Here is a 17378-nt window from a genome sequence, read left to right on the forward strand (position 1 = left end):
GTCTTTTAATGCAGGTCCAACAATACCAAAAAAAAGCAAGCTGCTAAGCGGTTGCCAACAATTGCAAAGAGGGCAACACAAAAATTTGTGACACCAAAGAAACTACAAGGCATACTAATCATCCGATCATGGTATAGTAGTTTTACAAGCAACAAATTCGTTGAAGAATTTCATGTTGAGTCAGAACTCGATATGTTTGGGTCGGGGAGGATTGAAACGTACATTAGACATGATGTGATTATAGAGATGTTGAATAGTGAAGAGCTTAACATCAATTGTATACTTTGGTATCAAATGTAAGTGTATTAATTTTCATTATATTAAACTTTTATAATATTTTATTTTTATATATACTATTTTGTTTCAGAGTGTCACATTCCATTTTTGCAACAAATGGGGTTAACAGATGTGCATATATAAATCCACAGTCGATCACTGAAACAGAATGTGTCCATGATGAGCAGGACAAGACAAACCAACACAACAATCGTGTTGTAACTGGGATCGCTGAAACAATGAATTTCCATCAGAAATTTTTTTTCTTCCCCCATATTGGCAAAGGTACCATATTCTACTATATTAATTGTTGTATGTTTTTTTGTTCATTGATTTTTATCCTAAGCACTTTAAACATTCTAGTCGACATTGGTTGCTGCTTGTGATTTTCCCTTATCAACACACTGGTTACATTTGGGATTCCATCCAGAAGTCGGGAAATCCGACTAATTCTTACAAAGTCATAAAGCATGTTGAAAATTAAGATATTTTTTTATATATTTCTGGATGACATTTCTTTCTATAAAATGCAACAATATTACTTGTTTTTGTTTTAGGGCTATTGAAATGTTTAATGGAGATTTTGAAACATCACATTTAATGACATGGACGATTGTTGATGTAATTGACTTCTCTCTCTCTCTCTGTCTCTCTGTGTGTGTGTGTGTGCATATATATATATATATATATATATATATATATATATATATATATATATATATATATATATATGTATGTATATGTATATATATAACATAAGAAAACCTTTGATTATTTTTTTAGTGCAACCAACAATCATCTAATTGGGAATGTGGCTATTACATGTTGAAATGGATGCGTGAATTTGTCATGTATCGACAATATGCATTCCTAAATGTAAATAACTTTTGTAATATTGTTTTTTTCATTTTGTCTACTGCACCAAACCGTCTATTTTGTTCAATAACACCTTTTGTTTTATTTTGCATGTAGAATCTTTGGAATGACATAAACCCCATTGCAGAAAAGTTCTTGGACAATGTGGTCAATGCGTGGATGACTACTTTTCAAAGTAAACATATGAAATGAAGCCTGTTTGTAATGGTTAGATCTATTCTCTACACTTGTTATTGGATTTATTTTGATGATAATATTTTTGTAATATCTTTTATTGGTGTCTAAACTATGTATAGTAGATGAATAAGTTTGTTTAAGTTTTTTACATTATATTCTCAATTATTTTGTTTGATTTTTAACTTCTACGGTTAAAACAAAGTAATGTATCATATGCTTTGTTTTTAACCATAAAAATATAAAATCTTGACTCATCTTTGCTTTTGATTCTTGATTAGCTTTTCATTGCTGATGGTTGGTTCGAATCCACTTTGAATAATGGAGCTATAGTAATCGGAAAGCTTAAAAAAGATAGAAGAAGTTTTTTTTTTTTTTTTTTTTACCTTTTTTAGGTGTCATAGGTTTGTAATGAAAACAATGGTTCTTCTTCTTTGTCGTTTGAGTCTAACATGATTGTGTTTTAGTACTTTATTTTTAACTACTATTTTGTTATAGTTACTTGTTATTATTCGAAATGACCAATTATTATCGTTCGTAAAAGCTAATGTATTTATGTTTATTTTTTATTGTAGTTGTCAATTTTATAATTTCTCATGACTAAGGTAGTGTTTATTTTTTGTCTGCAGATCTGCGTGACCTCTTCTGTCTGTGTCGCACAGACCACGCGCAAACATTAGCATTTGCAGACTGTTTGTTATTTTGAAGACTGCAGACCTAAAAATGTATGTGCGTCCTCTTCTGGTGCAAATGTGGATCACAGTCTTCTAACGTCTTCAGACATCTTCTAGCAAAAAAAAAAAAAACATATATATTTATTTTTTCAATTTTTTTTTAATTTATATTTTTTCTCCAACTTTATTAATAATAAACAATTTGAAAAAAAAAATTAAAAAACTTAAAAAAAAACGTTCGACGATACAAACATGATATTTTTGATAAATTTATAAATAAAGATTTATTACAATAATAGTCGTTGAAGTTGTTTATATAAATATGAAAAAAATTATAATATATTCTTATACTTTTTTGTCAAATTTTGTAAAACATTATTTAATACAGTATCGTTAATTTTCAAGAAAATATTTATTGTACATTTTTAATGGATTTAATTGGAGAAATTGAAGTTTATTTCCATCCATTTATGTATCAAATTCTTTGATCACTAATTATAATGTTTAGTTATAACTTTGCAACCAAAGTTGTTGATTTTTATCAAATATATACGTTAATTCATATAATTTTTATTTTTATTTTTTATACACCAATACATAAAAATTGATATGGATTCGTTAATTATTTATAACAAAGTCATAAAAATATTAATAAAATTACTTTGAAGTTAAAAAAAATCAGTTTATTTAGATTTCAGTTTATTTTAGTAGCCCGCAGATATTAAAAAGCAGTCTTCTTTTTTCAGACAACAGACATTTGGTCCACCTTTTCTACTGCAGAGGTCTACAGATATGGTCCGCAGATTGCAGACATTTTGCCTAAAAAAACAAACAACACCTAAGTTTTTAACATTATAAACACGCATATCCATGTATGAAGTGGAAGACCGGTATAATTGGTTTTGAAACTATTTTATATTTGATTTTTTATTAATAGATATATACGTTACGGTTCTAAAACCGTACTCTGTTTCCTAGATTAGCGTATTAAATCTTCTTATATATTACAGTTCTACAATCGTGTTCTATTATTTAGATTACCGTACTATATATTCTTATAGATTACGGTTTTAGAACCGTATTCTATGCATAGTTTACCGTATTATATCTTCTAAATAGAAAATGGTTGTATAAGCGTATTTTATTGCTTCTTCAAATAAAACACGTTCTATTAAAATAGGCTTCAATGTCCGTATTTTAATTGCTTTTTCAACCCTATTTATTTTTGATTTTGTTGTAGTGCTTCTTTGAGCTTTATCCTTACGACCAAAGATGTGGGCGATAAGAAGTTTGTTATCTTGACTATAGAATTCGAGAAGGCCAATGCAAGTATACCGGATCCAACATCCTATCTGGATTTGGTTTGTGGATTAGTTGGAAATGTAGGTGCTCATTTTCTCAAGTACCCATGATGTCGTCGATATATTCACTAGATAAATTCATGTCGCTGACATTATGCATGTATATCAGCTCCAAAAGCGACTTGCCTGGTAATAATAGATTAAAGGGAAGTGGTTGTTTAATAAATAAATATCAGTTGTTATATTTATAAATATCGATGCTTGTGAAGATACATATTCGTAAAATTGTATTCTAATACGGTTATGTTCAAAGCATGTTATAACCTGACATTTTATTGTTTTGTATTATTAATTTTGAGTTGTTTGGCTGAAGCCTTTTTCTTTTATATTGGTGGGGAGTCTTGCTTGCAAGTATATTTTATTTTTATTAATAAAACTTTCTAGTTATACCATTATATTTTACAAAAAAAATAAAAAAATAATTTAAAAAATAATAATAAAATAGAGTAAATTAAGCTAATGGTCCTATGGTCTGGGTAATTTGCGCATTTGGTTTCTAATATTCTTTTCCTAACTCGGATCGTCCATATGGTTTAATTTTATTGCATTGTTGGTCACTGATGGATTTAAAATGACCAATATACCCTTATTTATTATTTTATTTATTTTTAACTAATTAAAATAAATTGTTTAATATGTATGGGTCCCATGTAAATCTCTGTCCTTCTCTTGAATATGTAGGTGTATTCATCTACCTTCTTCGCTCAAATCTCACATGATAACACCAAACTAGATCATCTCATCTCTCTCCCTCTCTCAACTTCTACAAACTCATACCACCATCACCTACCGAATACCTAACAACATCGTCGTCGCTGCCTTGTCGAGTGTTGCGATTTGGGGGCGGAGGTGAAAGCGGAAGGTGGTGGAGCCACCGACTCATCATCCAAAATTAGAGCGACTCTCCATCTCTGATCCGACGTCCACATATGCCTCTCACCTCCGATGTAGCCATCTCTGTTATGGTGTAATGGAGGAAAACTCGTCGGATATTGGTCCTCCGATCTAGAACACTCATCTACGCCTCTCACGTGAACAATTGGGTTTAGTGAAGAACTTGTTTTGCCATTATTGATGATTTTCAGTGACGATGCTTGAAGAACAACTGATGAACTGATGGAGAACGAGATGATTTTGGTTTGTTGATTATCATGATTTTTTTTAAGATGAACCGGTTCAAGAACAGATGAAGATGAGGACGGTTTTGGGTAGTATGGGTGGTTTGATATGAAAAATTAGTTGGATTCAATGGGTTGATGTTTGTTGAATCTGATAATAGTGATGAACATGATTTAGGTTCCAATTCATTCAATTGTCCGAAAATTTCTGTAGGTAAATTGATGTTTTGTTTAATTTTGATTCCTGGTCAAAGTTTTGCTGAATGATCTAGGTAATTTTACTCATTTGTAACATAATAACTAATGCAGATTTGTTCAATGGAAATTGTTTATGGGTTAGAGGGAGACTGGCTTGGATTTTTGCAAATTTGGTTTTTCTAGATTTGATTTTCAGGTAGGCTTTATTTTTTATTTTGTTTTTGATTTGATCTTTTAACCAGAAGGGGGAGGTTAAAAGGTTTAAAACACATGGATAGATACAAGAAATAGTGGCCGAAGATATTTGTCGGAGTTGGTAGTTGGATATTTTTGTACGAGAAGGTGATCAGGTATTGGGGAAGGAAGACCGATGAGAAGGACGAAGGGATTTGGGTAGGACCCATTAATATTAAACAATTTTTTTTAATCAATTAAAAATAAATAAAATAATTAAAACAATAAATAAGGGTATATTTGTTATTTTAAGTCCATCAGGACCAACGATGCAATAAAAAAAATTTAGAAACTAAAAACACAAATTAACTGAAACCATAGGGACCATCTATGTAAGTTACTCAAAAAAAATCTTTACATCTGTAGCGAACGACTTCATTTTTTGTTTTCCTTGTAGTGTCAAATGGTCTTCAGACGGCCCTGGATCATGACCTTTAAAGCGTTAGATAATTTTTTTGGTATTTTAGTGCTCTTAAATAATGCATAAGAGAAATCATTGATTCCCATGTAACTAACATCTCTCCATGTGAACAAGATTTAAGACTCTCCGGGAATTAAACTCACCGAAACCCATTAAATTAATATATAGTGTCGTCTTACAATAGGAACTTCATAAAATTGATGATGTCTTTACTGGTTGAAAACCAAATGAGATGGCTAGCAATCAGCCAATCATGCAAGCATTGAAAGACAATAAATTGTCAATCATTTGAACCAATCAAACCGGTGGAAGATACGCCTTTCTGGATTGGATCATTTACGTGAAAATCAACGAACCCTTCAAATAATTTCTCTCCAAAACCAAACACTTTACAAGTCGGAAATTTTCGTATGGCGAACAAAAAGATGAATTTGATCCTAAGGATATGGGAACGAAAGGTGTAGGGTCAACATTCTATACAAATGATTCAATCACATGAGTCACGAGGTTCATCAACACGCAGAGGCGGAGCTTGAACAACTAACTTGGGGGACCAAAAATATTTTAAACTGAAATTAACATTCTTAAAAAAAAAACAAATTGTTTTCAACAAATAAACATCAAAAACACATAGAAAAATGATTACAATTCAGCCCGACGACCTTTAATGTCTTTAAATTCATCAATTCGTTTCTTTATCATCTACCTTTCTTTTGTAAAAATAATCTAAGGTTTTAATCTTTCCCATGATTATATCTACAAAAATCAAAATGAAGGAACAATTATTCAATCAAAATAAAAAATATAACAATAACCAATAACTCATTTAACAATTAACAATATGTGAAAACTAAAAAATGAAAAAAATGAACTGAAATCAAAAGTGATTAAGTGAAAACAGAACAATGACCAAATGACCAAATGACCAAATCAATAATGTCTTGTTGATTTTCAGTTTTGTTTGAAGCATAAGTGCATAACCAAATGACCAAATCAATAATTAGTTTTGTTTGAAGCATAAGTGCATAACCAAATGACCAAATCAATAATTTTATGTTCCTTTTTGGTGTCTTAGAGCTTACATTAAATCATAAGTCATAACCGTCAACAATTAATTTAATCCATAACTGAAATCAAAAGGTTATTAATTGGCATTTGGCAAATGACAGCCAAGTTAAAAAGAAATTCTAATTCCTATTTTGGAGTTTGGACCGAGAGAATTAGGGAAACTCAAAAACAACAAATAGTAGTAGCAGCAACACAACAATGAACAATCAACATTCAACAATCAAAAATCAAAAGAATTAAAGAAAGAACAACAGAAGTAGAGAACTAGAAAAGAAAGAACAGGATTCGCCGATTCGGGAATCGGGATTCCATACGAGACCATACCTGATTTCTGAGTTTCTATTTTCTGTGAATGGCGACTTCAAGACTTGGCGAATGGCGATGGCCGATGGCGAGACTTCAGACTCGAGAGTGAGACCAGGCGGAAACAGCGACAGTGCGACACAATGCGAGACAGCAACAAAGGTCACAACAGAAAGCTAGAAGCGATTTAGCAAATTGGGAAATTGGATGAACGATTTTGATTTCTTGAAGAATTGCTTGGAGAATTCGTATATTGGACTATTGGAGATTTGGAGTCTGTGAGGGATCGGGAGGGGCCAAAGCCCAAATTTTAAACAGCAGGCCAATAACAAAAAATTTTTGAACTATAATTACTGCTTCTAGCCCAAAAATCAGGGGGGGCCACTGCCCCTCCTGGCCCCAAAGAAACTCCGCCCCTGTCAACACGTGTTTCCTCACTATGGTGAATTTTGGGTGCAAGGATGCATGTATTAAAAGTAAAAACATAATAATTTGTTGTTGACTATAAATCTATCAACTTTTTTACTATTGTTAATGTGTATATTTTCCGTTCAACAATAATCCTTCTTCAATACGCTCAATTTTTTATATCAGTTGTTAAGGGATTTCTTTATCAATAGTGATTTGAGCGTTGTCTTTATATTTTTGGCTTTTTGTATTGTACTTTATATTTAATACACCATCATGTACATGGCACGTAGAGAAGGACCAGGTCTGAAATAGAAATCAAATGTAGGGAATTCTTTGGGAAAATATCAAAATTACTGCTAGAGCCTAGTTGGGACAAGAAGCTAGCCAGGGCTCACAAGAAAAAAATATGGGTACAATAGGTAAGTTAGTCCGTGAAGTTAAAATCAAAAGCGATATTAACTTGGTTTATGACATCTACAAACACAAACCAAATGACTCTTCAGTCATCTCCATCTCCCCTGATAAGGTTCAAGGTTGTGATTTTGTTTTAGGTCAATGGGGTGATCCTGGATCTGTCATTGGCACTTCATCCATGGTAAACTATTTCCACTATGATCATTCAACATGAAAAAATTGTTCTATGTGTGATCAATGTTGGTGATTTTTTATCATCAATGTTATTTAAGTGTAATGAGATTACTTTGTTGATCAAAAGTGATATTTATAAATATTATACAACTAAGGAAGGTGTAGAGTACACACTTATTTAAGTTTGATCAAGTTTCAAAGTACACTGTCATTTAGGGGCGAAGCCTCTAAACGAACGGGGGTCCGGGGGCAGTGCCCCTGGTGGGGTCCAAGGGGATTTTAGAAGTTCGGGGATCAAAATTCGAAAAATTTCGCATGAATAGTAACCGGACACGTCGAAACCGCCTCAAGGTCGAAGCTGCTGCGTCACCGAGTCGTGGCTGAATCCGAGACCGACGCGTGCCTTCTTCGTGTCAGCTTCTAATAGGCCGAAGCCGAGGTCCAATAGAAGAGCGACGCGCCTCGCATCGGTGTTCGCTTCTCGACCCTTCGTAGCTCGCCTCCGTGTCTCGCCTCGCTGCTGCCACCTCTTCCTTCCGTGTCCGAACCTCGCAGGCACTACGTGGAAGCTTCTCAGCCACGAAGACCTCGGACTCGCACCCTATAAATAGGGGGGCTGCGAACCTTTCCGACTACTTTTGGAAATTTGACATTTTTCAGCCCTAAACTTATATTTTGACTATTTTGACTTCCCCCGAAGCCCCAATATCATTTTTAAAGCCCGGAATACATCCCGAAGTGCCCGAAAACCCGGAAAATTTTATCTTTTCAGTTTTGAAGCTCCAACTCTCGCAGAGCCCGGTTTCTCAATAAAACTCCCGGTTATATCAGAAACGATCATTTTAAGGAACGAATTGCTGCCCGATTATCATCAAATCAAGTGAGTGTATAGTCACTTTCATCTTACACATAGATATGAAGTATTTTCTATAAAATACATGTTATGTGTAATTATATTGATTGTTTATTTGAGATGATTGTTGAATACAATGTTTTATACAAGTTATAAACTGTATATGTATTTTATCTACAAATATGTTGGGTAAAACATGGGTAGACGAAATAGTTGATGTGTGTTAAAATGATGAGAGGCCTCGATGTTCTTGTTGTTCCAGTCATCTAGCGGAGTATGGATGACGACCACAGACTCTTCTAGACAGTCCAGTGGAACACTGGCAGGCTCGCAACCTGTAGGTGTTGTGAACGATGTGTTCACCGGTGTACTCCATCCCCTGATCGTTGCCTTTAGGACATTTATTGTTGAGGAACCCCCTTAGCAGTAGTGTCCATCCCGATGATAAAATCGTTAGACTAGATCCCTTGTATAGGTGTTTAGGGACGTAAAGTGAGGATAACGGGAATGGGTAATCAGGGTTATTGTTGGTTTGATGAAATTAATAAATTTATTGTTGATCGATGAAATTAATAAATTTATTATTTGTGGGTTGAAAACCCTATATGCTCACCAGGCTCCCAAGCCTGGCCCACTCAGCTTTCTGTTTTATAGGTAGTGGACTCAGAGCATAATTATGATGATGATGAGGGAGTTTTGGATTATAGTCCATTAGTTGTAAATAACTGTTGTGAGGCTTATAATGTACTGTTTATACTTATGTACTGTATCGAACATGACATCCCGAGTCTTTTAATGAAATACATTTCTAAGGAAATGCTTTTGATAAATCTTTATCATATTATTGTTTTGGGACAAATTCCTCAATCCTTTTATTAATAGGTTACTTTGATTTTGAAATAAAGTATAAACAAAACTGGTCTTTTCTGGCCATGAAATTGGGGATGTCACAGAATTGCTTTGGATCTAGGTTTTTCTCTATTGAACATCCAAATTGAGTACCAAAGCGTAGAACCCTAAAACTAGCATAAAATTTCGAATTTAACAAGTGATTAGGGTTTAGATGTTACGTCTCTTGTTATGTAGCAATAACAAGTTTACCTTGAAGTTACCTGACCTTTGAAAGCTTAGTGCCCCAAGTGTTGCACCTCTAATGGAGTAACAAACACTCAATGCAAAGGATGAGAAGTGTTAAGTATTAAGTATTGCGTCTTTTGGACCTTTGCATGACAACTCGAATTTTCTTTCTTGTACAAGAGACCAATTGAATACAAGTTAGACTTATTTTGTTAGCTTTCAACACCGTTTGGGGTCTATTAGAGTGTTCTAAACGTAATACAAATGAAGGCGGAACCTAGAAATAGGATAACACAGTGTGTATCAAGCAAAATCGGGCCAAGCACTCCAAAACATAGAGTGTGCGGCCACACACTTGAGTGTACAGCCACACACAGGTGTGTGCGGCCGCACACCCGTTTCCAGCCACACACTCACCCTATATATAAGGGAGGACCCCCCCTTTCATTCATCCTTTCTTCCTTTGGCTACAATCTACTTCTCTCTATACTTTCTCTCTCTAAAAGTCTCGTCCAAAGAACACTCTAAGGACCTCGAAAATGTGAATCACCTCCATCAACCAACTTGTTTCTGGTAAAACATCTGAATCTAAGCTTAAAACTCATAGTGTTCTTCATTCTATGAAGGAGTGTGGCCGCACACCTTCATGTGGTGGCCGCACACCTTCATGTGGTGACAACACACATTCATATGATCTAAGAACACCTCAAAAATCAACATTTTGGACACAGATTAGGAGTGTACGGTCGCACACTCCTGTGTACGGACGCACACCCCCACTATACAGCCGCACACTCAAGTGTGAAACCGCACACACACATTTGTTGTGCGTATTGACCATACACTCCCTTGTGTGGTCATATATCACTCATATACAACCTTATATGATTGTAACACTTCATAATAAGTGTTTACTAGTCCGTAAAGAGGTCCCAATACAATGAATAGTTATTCCAAACACTAATTACACACATATTTATGTCGTTATATGGTCAATAGGATTCCTTGGTGCTCAAGTCCGCAATTAACACCCAACCTCCTAAACTGATCCTACCATCGCATCACTCGCTATAGGTGAGTTCATACCCCTTAATTAACCTTTCAAATGTTTTTAAATGATTTTATGGGGGGAATACAAGTTGAATCCAACAATTTATAGTATCAATCACATGTGATTTGTAGCTTACAATCATATGTATACTTTTAACCGTTTTTCCATCAAAACTGATTTCAATGTTTTCAAACTCATTTTCATGATAATTTGTTATAAAAACTATTTTCAAACTCTTTTAAAGCTTCTTATGTTTCTAAAATATATCCACACCAATATATTTATATAAGTAAGACTTGAAGGACTTAGGACTGATAGCTCGCCTTATTTCCTATTCTTGTTTGATTGGGGTCTTAGGGTATATTGTTATCTATCCGACTGTTGTTGAATTCTTAGTTATATATTATATGTATTTGTGTTGGATATGAATGTCTTCACTCAGTTCAATACTTTTGAGTATCCAAGAATAACTGCAACATGCTAGTTAACTATAATAGGTATAGTTAAGGTTTACCACTCCTCACTACCATTACTATGATACTTACCACAGTTAGTACTATTATGAGTCTCTATATGTTAAGTACTACACAAGAAGAATATTATATACTATACAAAAGAACACTAAATACATTATACCAAGAAGCACATTATATACTAATACAAGAGAACATACTAAAACAGAATGTGATACACTATTTCTCTGTATGACACTTTACTGCGCCTTCACCGTGTAACCTTAGTCTCCTGGAGGGAGAGCGGGCTCTACGTGTATAGATCTATACCGGGCGAACACTCTCACATCCCAACTGCTAGCTACAGTGCGAGCCGACTAGGCCTAGGGATGATAACATGCTACCACACTACATGTGACCTGGAGGGTCATGATACATTCAATCGCCTATCCGCATGGTTACATACATATTCATATTCGGAAACCTAACCTAACAAATTACGAATTAAAGGTAAAGTAGACTCCCCGAGGTGTATTAAATACATATCACTACCTAGAGTCTGCTGTTATTTACCATTCATTTAGCAGTGACACTGCTAGAATAATACATTATTTTCCCATTTACTTTGTACAAATGAAGCCCAAACTATATTTTTATAATTAAGAGTCTAACTGGGAAGAATTTTACACATTCAAAGGATCAAACCTACAAGTAACCAAGTCTTGGCATAAGACTACTTTTATTAGAAAATATAGGATTTTCTAGAGATTCACACTATTTTCAAACTTGATAACAACTTTCATGTTATACAATTGTAAACACTTTTATACAAGCAATGACAATAAATTCTTATGAACTCACCAGCTTTATGCTGATACTCGTTTTCAAAATTACTTGTATTCTCAGGTTGATAGTAGATAGGCACAGGTATAGCTTTTGAAAAGATGGAGCACATATAAGACTCCTCTTTATATCTTGATTTTATTTTTGGTGTCTAACAAACTGTACAGAACACGCTTGTATTTCAAGTACTATATTATTGTGATGGGTGTTGTTGCTTATTTTTACTATTATGCATTGTTATGATATTGTACATGACGTCCTCTACCCCAGAACGTATTCCTCTGTTCTCGGTTTCGAGGTGTGATAGATTGGTATCAAAGCATTGTTTATAGTGAATCAAGTATATCAACCCATAAAAGATATACGAACTATAAACACAAAGGGTCAGTATCATACTAGAACAGAACAAAAGTATTAACATTGTTGAGCAGCACAATTAGGCTTAGAGACATATAGTCACATTTGGGTGGATGTAGCCTGATCAACTGCATTTCCTACGAGTGACTAGCGTGTGCCTAAGAGTGATTGTGATGTTGCAACAAGTCTAAAGACTTACCAACACTACCACAAGATGTTAGGACAAGAGTACTATAGGAGTATTCTGCACTCTATTAACTACATAAGTGAGAACTAAAAAGGGTCGTTACTAGTAGGGAAATAGTTGCTAAGTGGATACACTACGGTTACATGTGACTAAGGCACTATAGACTTAGAATATGTGACCTTTGCTTCATTTCCTATTCTTGTTTGATTGTGGACTTAGAGTTAGGGTCACTTATTCGAAGGTCTATCTTGCTTCGATTACATGTAATTGATATGCACTATGCAAGTATTGGGTCGACTAATAACGATCATCTTATAAGTATCTTAGATTCACACGTCTATTAAGTTTTCTTTCCCCATTCTCACGTAGATAGGATGGATGGCTTCCACCTTCCTGGTGATCCGTACTATCAATACAAAGGTAATGGAGGATGGCTCGAGGAGGAGTCAGAAGATGAGCATCCGAATCCTTTGGATGATCACCGTGAAGAAGGCTTCTCGGATGGGTCAGACTCCGAACCCGAAATCAACAACCTACCTGCTATGGCTCCGGTCCCAAACCCTAACCCCCGCAAAGCCTTCCAAGGCCCGACGACTGCATGGGTGGAATTCATAGAAACATGGAGTGAAGAGCAAAATCAACCCATGCCATTCAATGGTGACCGAAGCTTTTATGACACGAGCGAAGGAGGATCATCGGACAGAGTCTTGCCCATCCTGGCCCGAAGAGTTGCCTGTAATGAAATCCAAGGCAGGACAGCCCTCCAGCGTATCGCAGAGGTTGATACAAACGGAGGACTGCACTCCATTCGCACCTGTCGTTTGGAGCATGCTAGGGAGAGGTCTACAACGGACCATGAGGCCCTGCATCAGGCATTAGCTGAGACTCGGGCTGAAGTCATAGAGCTCCGGGTTTGCCAGAGGGTCTACGAGCGACACCTCCTAGACATGGAATGTCAACTGGCAGACCTTAGAGTTTTCCCGAGGAACATCCGCGGCCGCCGTTAAAAGATGAATATATAGCACATCTTTTCTTTTGAATTAGGAACAGCCTTTAACATCTGCACTTGAATGAAACACTTGTCTATATAATATTCCCAACTTTCAGTATGCTATGTAGACTTCTAAACTGTCAATCATTTTCCCCTCATATAGTTTGATGTAAGGCTTACTGTTAAGCCAATTTTCCCAAACTTATTCACATCAGTAATACCAATAATATTGGCAGTTACCTACTTCAGGGGAAAGTTTATGTTTTCGTGTTTCCCCTACTCTGTTGCTATGACTCTCTCTGATGTTTGGACTACATCAGTTTAGTCCATGAAACACTCTCATCCTGTTTACAGTTGATTCTTACTATTGTCGTCATCTCTGTAAACTTTCAGTGAAAGATGCCTCCTCGCAAGCGCCCGAGCAAAGGCAGACCTTCGGCACAAACTCCACCTCCACCTCCACCACCTCCTCCTCCTCCTCAGTTCGATCAAGTGATGTTTCAGACAGATGTAACCGTACTTGTGACTGCAGCTATGTCTCTAATAAATTCTGGCGATGCAAGTGGAGCCGGAATTGGCACCAACTCTAGACATGGTGAAATTCATGCACGTATGTAGGGGTGTACCTATAAGGATTTCATGAGCTGCAAACCAACATTCTTCAAAGGAAACGGAGGGGTCATTACACTTTCCCAATGGATCAAAAGAGCTGAAGCCGTCTTTGAAATGTGTTGTGCCCTGAGGAGAGCAAGATAAAGTTCGCTGATGCCACATTTACTGAAAGGGCCCTGACATGGTGGAATGGCCATGTCAATTCACTCTCTTTAGTGACGGCCAACGCCATGGGCTGGGATACACTGAAGGACCTAATAAGAAGGGAGTACTGCCCTAGAGGTGAGGTTCAGAAACTCGAGGAGGAACTGTGGAACCTCAAGATGAAAGGGACAGACATAGTGACTTATACGGCCAGGTTCTGCGACCTCGTAGCTATGTGCCCTAACATGATACCTTCTGAAAGCAAGAAAATTGAACTATACATCTGGGGTTTAGTGCCCCCGTATCGAGGAAACGTTCTATCATCACACCATACAACCTTTGACAGTGCCAAGGAATTGGCCCACAGGTTGATTGATCATGAAGTTCCTTTCACTCCATCAACAGCAACAACAATTGCCACTACAGCGACCAAGACATCCGACAACAAAAGGAAGCGGTGGGACCAAAAGAAGGGCAAGAAAACTCAATCCTCTTCTAAAAACCAACATATTGTCGCTGTCCATGCTGCCACTACTCCTGCTACCCCTTGTACCAGCAAAATCCTATGCTGGAAACCTGCCTAAGTGCCCAAAGTGCCCTTTCCATCATAACGGCCCCTGCCGTGAAATGCACTGCACAAATTGCAACCGGAAGGGCCATACCACCCGGTTTTGCAAATCTCAACCCAAACCCATTTCTCAGGTCTCCGGCTCGGGAGTAAGCCAATCCTGTTATGGCTATGGCGAAGTAGGGCATTTCAAGAAAAACTTCCCAAAAGCGGGGAATGCAGGAGGAACTGGAAGACTACTTGCTATTGGCCACAATGAAGCAGTAGCATACCCCACAGTAGTCATGGGGTACCTTCCTTCTTGATAACTCTTATGCTGGTATCCTATTCGATAGTGCAACAGAGAGTAGTTTCGTAAACCATAACTTTAGACAATTACTTAAGCAATCCTCACAACCACTAAAAGAAACATTCGTTGTAGAAATGGCTAAGGGAAAGACAGAGAGTTCTAATGAGATCTACATAGGTTGTACCCTAACGCTAGATAATCATTCATTTCCAATCAACCTTATACCAGTATATATCAAGAGTTTCGATGTCATTGTGGGCATGGATTGGTTGAGTCTCCATCGCGCTAATATCTTGTGCTTCGATAAAGCCGTCCGCCTAAACCTACCAAATAACGAAACTCTGTTAATCTACGGAGACAAGCCCAGTGTGAGTCTTCGTATCATCTCGAGTATTCAAGCCCAAAAGTACTTACGTAAAGAATGTCGTGCGTTCCTTGCACACGTTGTTGACACGAGCCAGAACGCAAAAGATTTAAAAGACTTCCCCGTAGTATGCGACTTCCCCAATGTTTTTCCAGAAGAGTTACCAGGTTTACCTCCCAAACGCCAGAAAAGTTCAGGATCGACCTAATTCTAGGAGCTACCCCCGTAGCCAAGTCACCCTATCGTCTAGCACCCGCGGAGATGCAAGAGCTGTCCGGTCAACTTAATGAGCTGCTCAATAAGGGTTTCATAAGACCAAACTTTTCACCCTGGGGAGCGCCGGTCTTGTTCATAAAGAAGAAAGATGTATCGTTCCGTATGTGCATCGATTATTGGGAACTCAACAAACTCACGGTAAAAAATCGCTACCCTCTTCCTCGTATAGACAACCTATTCGACCAACTACAAGGGGTGAGTTACTTTTTTAAGATTGATCTAAGGTTCGGGGATCATCAATTACGAGTGCTCGAGGCGGATGTTCCGAAAACAACTTTTTGAACTTGTTATGGACACTACGAGTTCATAGTGATGCCCTTCGAACTGACCAACGCACCCGCAATATTCATGGGCTTAATGAATAGGGTGTGCCGTCCTTACTTGGATCAGTTCGTCATCGTCTTCATTGACGACATACTTGTCTACTCTCGGAGTAAGGAGGAGCATAGAGATCATCTACAACGAGTCCTAGAAATCCTACAATCGGAGAAGTTATATGCGAAGTTCTCAAAGTGCGAATTCTGGATTCGAAGAGTTGAATTATTAGGACACGTGGTTAGAGAGGAAGGAATCCAGGTGGACCCATCCAAGATTAAGGCTATCGAGAACTGGTCAGCACCAAAGACGCCTACAGAAATTCGTCAATTCCTAGGCCTCACTGGCTGTTACCGCAGATTCATTCAGAACTTCTCTAGGATCGTGAAACCCCTTTCCACATTGACCGAGAAAGGCGTGACCTTTGACTGGGGAGGGAAATAGGAGAAGGCATTCCAGAACTTGAAACGAGCCCTATGCACCGCGCCAACACTCTTCCTCCCTGAGGGGACAGAAGATTTTGTAGTATATTGCGATGCATCCAATCAGGGGCTCGGTTGTGTTCTGATGCAACGAGGTAAGGTCGTCGCCTATGCCTCGAAAAAACTGAAGACACATGAAGTTAACTACACCACGCACGACCTCGAATTAGGAGCGGTTGTATTCGCTCTGAAAATCTAGAGACACTACCTGTATGGTACGAAGAGCATGATATACACTGACCACAAAAGCCTCCAACATACACTGAACCAAAAGGAGCTCAATATGAGACAACAACGGTGGGTCGAGCTACTCAATGATTACGACTGTGAGATTCGTTATCACCCGGGAAAAGCCAATGTAGTAGCAGACGCCCTAAGCCGAAAGGAATGTTCTGGTCGAAGAGTCAAGTCATTAACAATGACTATCCATTCGCATCTATCCGCACAAATTAAGGAGGCTCAGCTCGAACCTTTGAAACCTGAGAATATGGCGGGAGAATCCCTACGAGGAATGGATAAGAACTTGGAGGTCAAGGTTGACAGAGCCTTATATCTAATGGACCGAATCTGGACACCGCGACACGGTGGCTACAAAGACTTGGTCATGAAGGAATCACACAACACCCGATATTCCATTCACCCAGGTTCAGATAAGATGTATTTGGACCTCAAGAAATCATATTGGTGGCCTAACATGAAAGAAGAGATTGCTACCTTCATGAGTAAATGCCTTACTTGCGCAAAGGTCAAGGCCGAATACTAGAAGCCATCAAGTCTACTACAGCAACCAGAGATACCTGAATGGAAGTGGGAGT

The sequence above is a fragment of the Lactuca saligna genome, chromosome 3 (assembly GCF_052625555.1).
Source record: "Lactuca saligna cultivar CGN05327 chromosome 3, ASM5262555v1, whole genome shotgun sequence".
Lineage (NCBI taxonomy): Eukaryota > Viridiplantae > Streptophyta > Magnoliopsida > Asterales > Asteraceae > Lactuca > Lactuca saligna.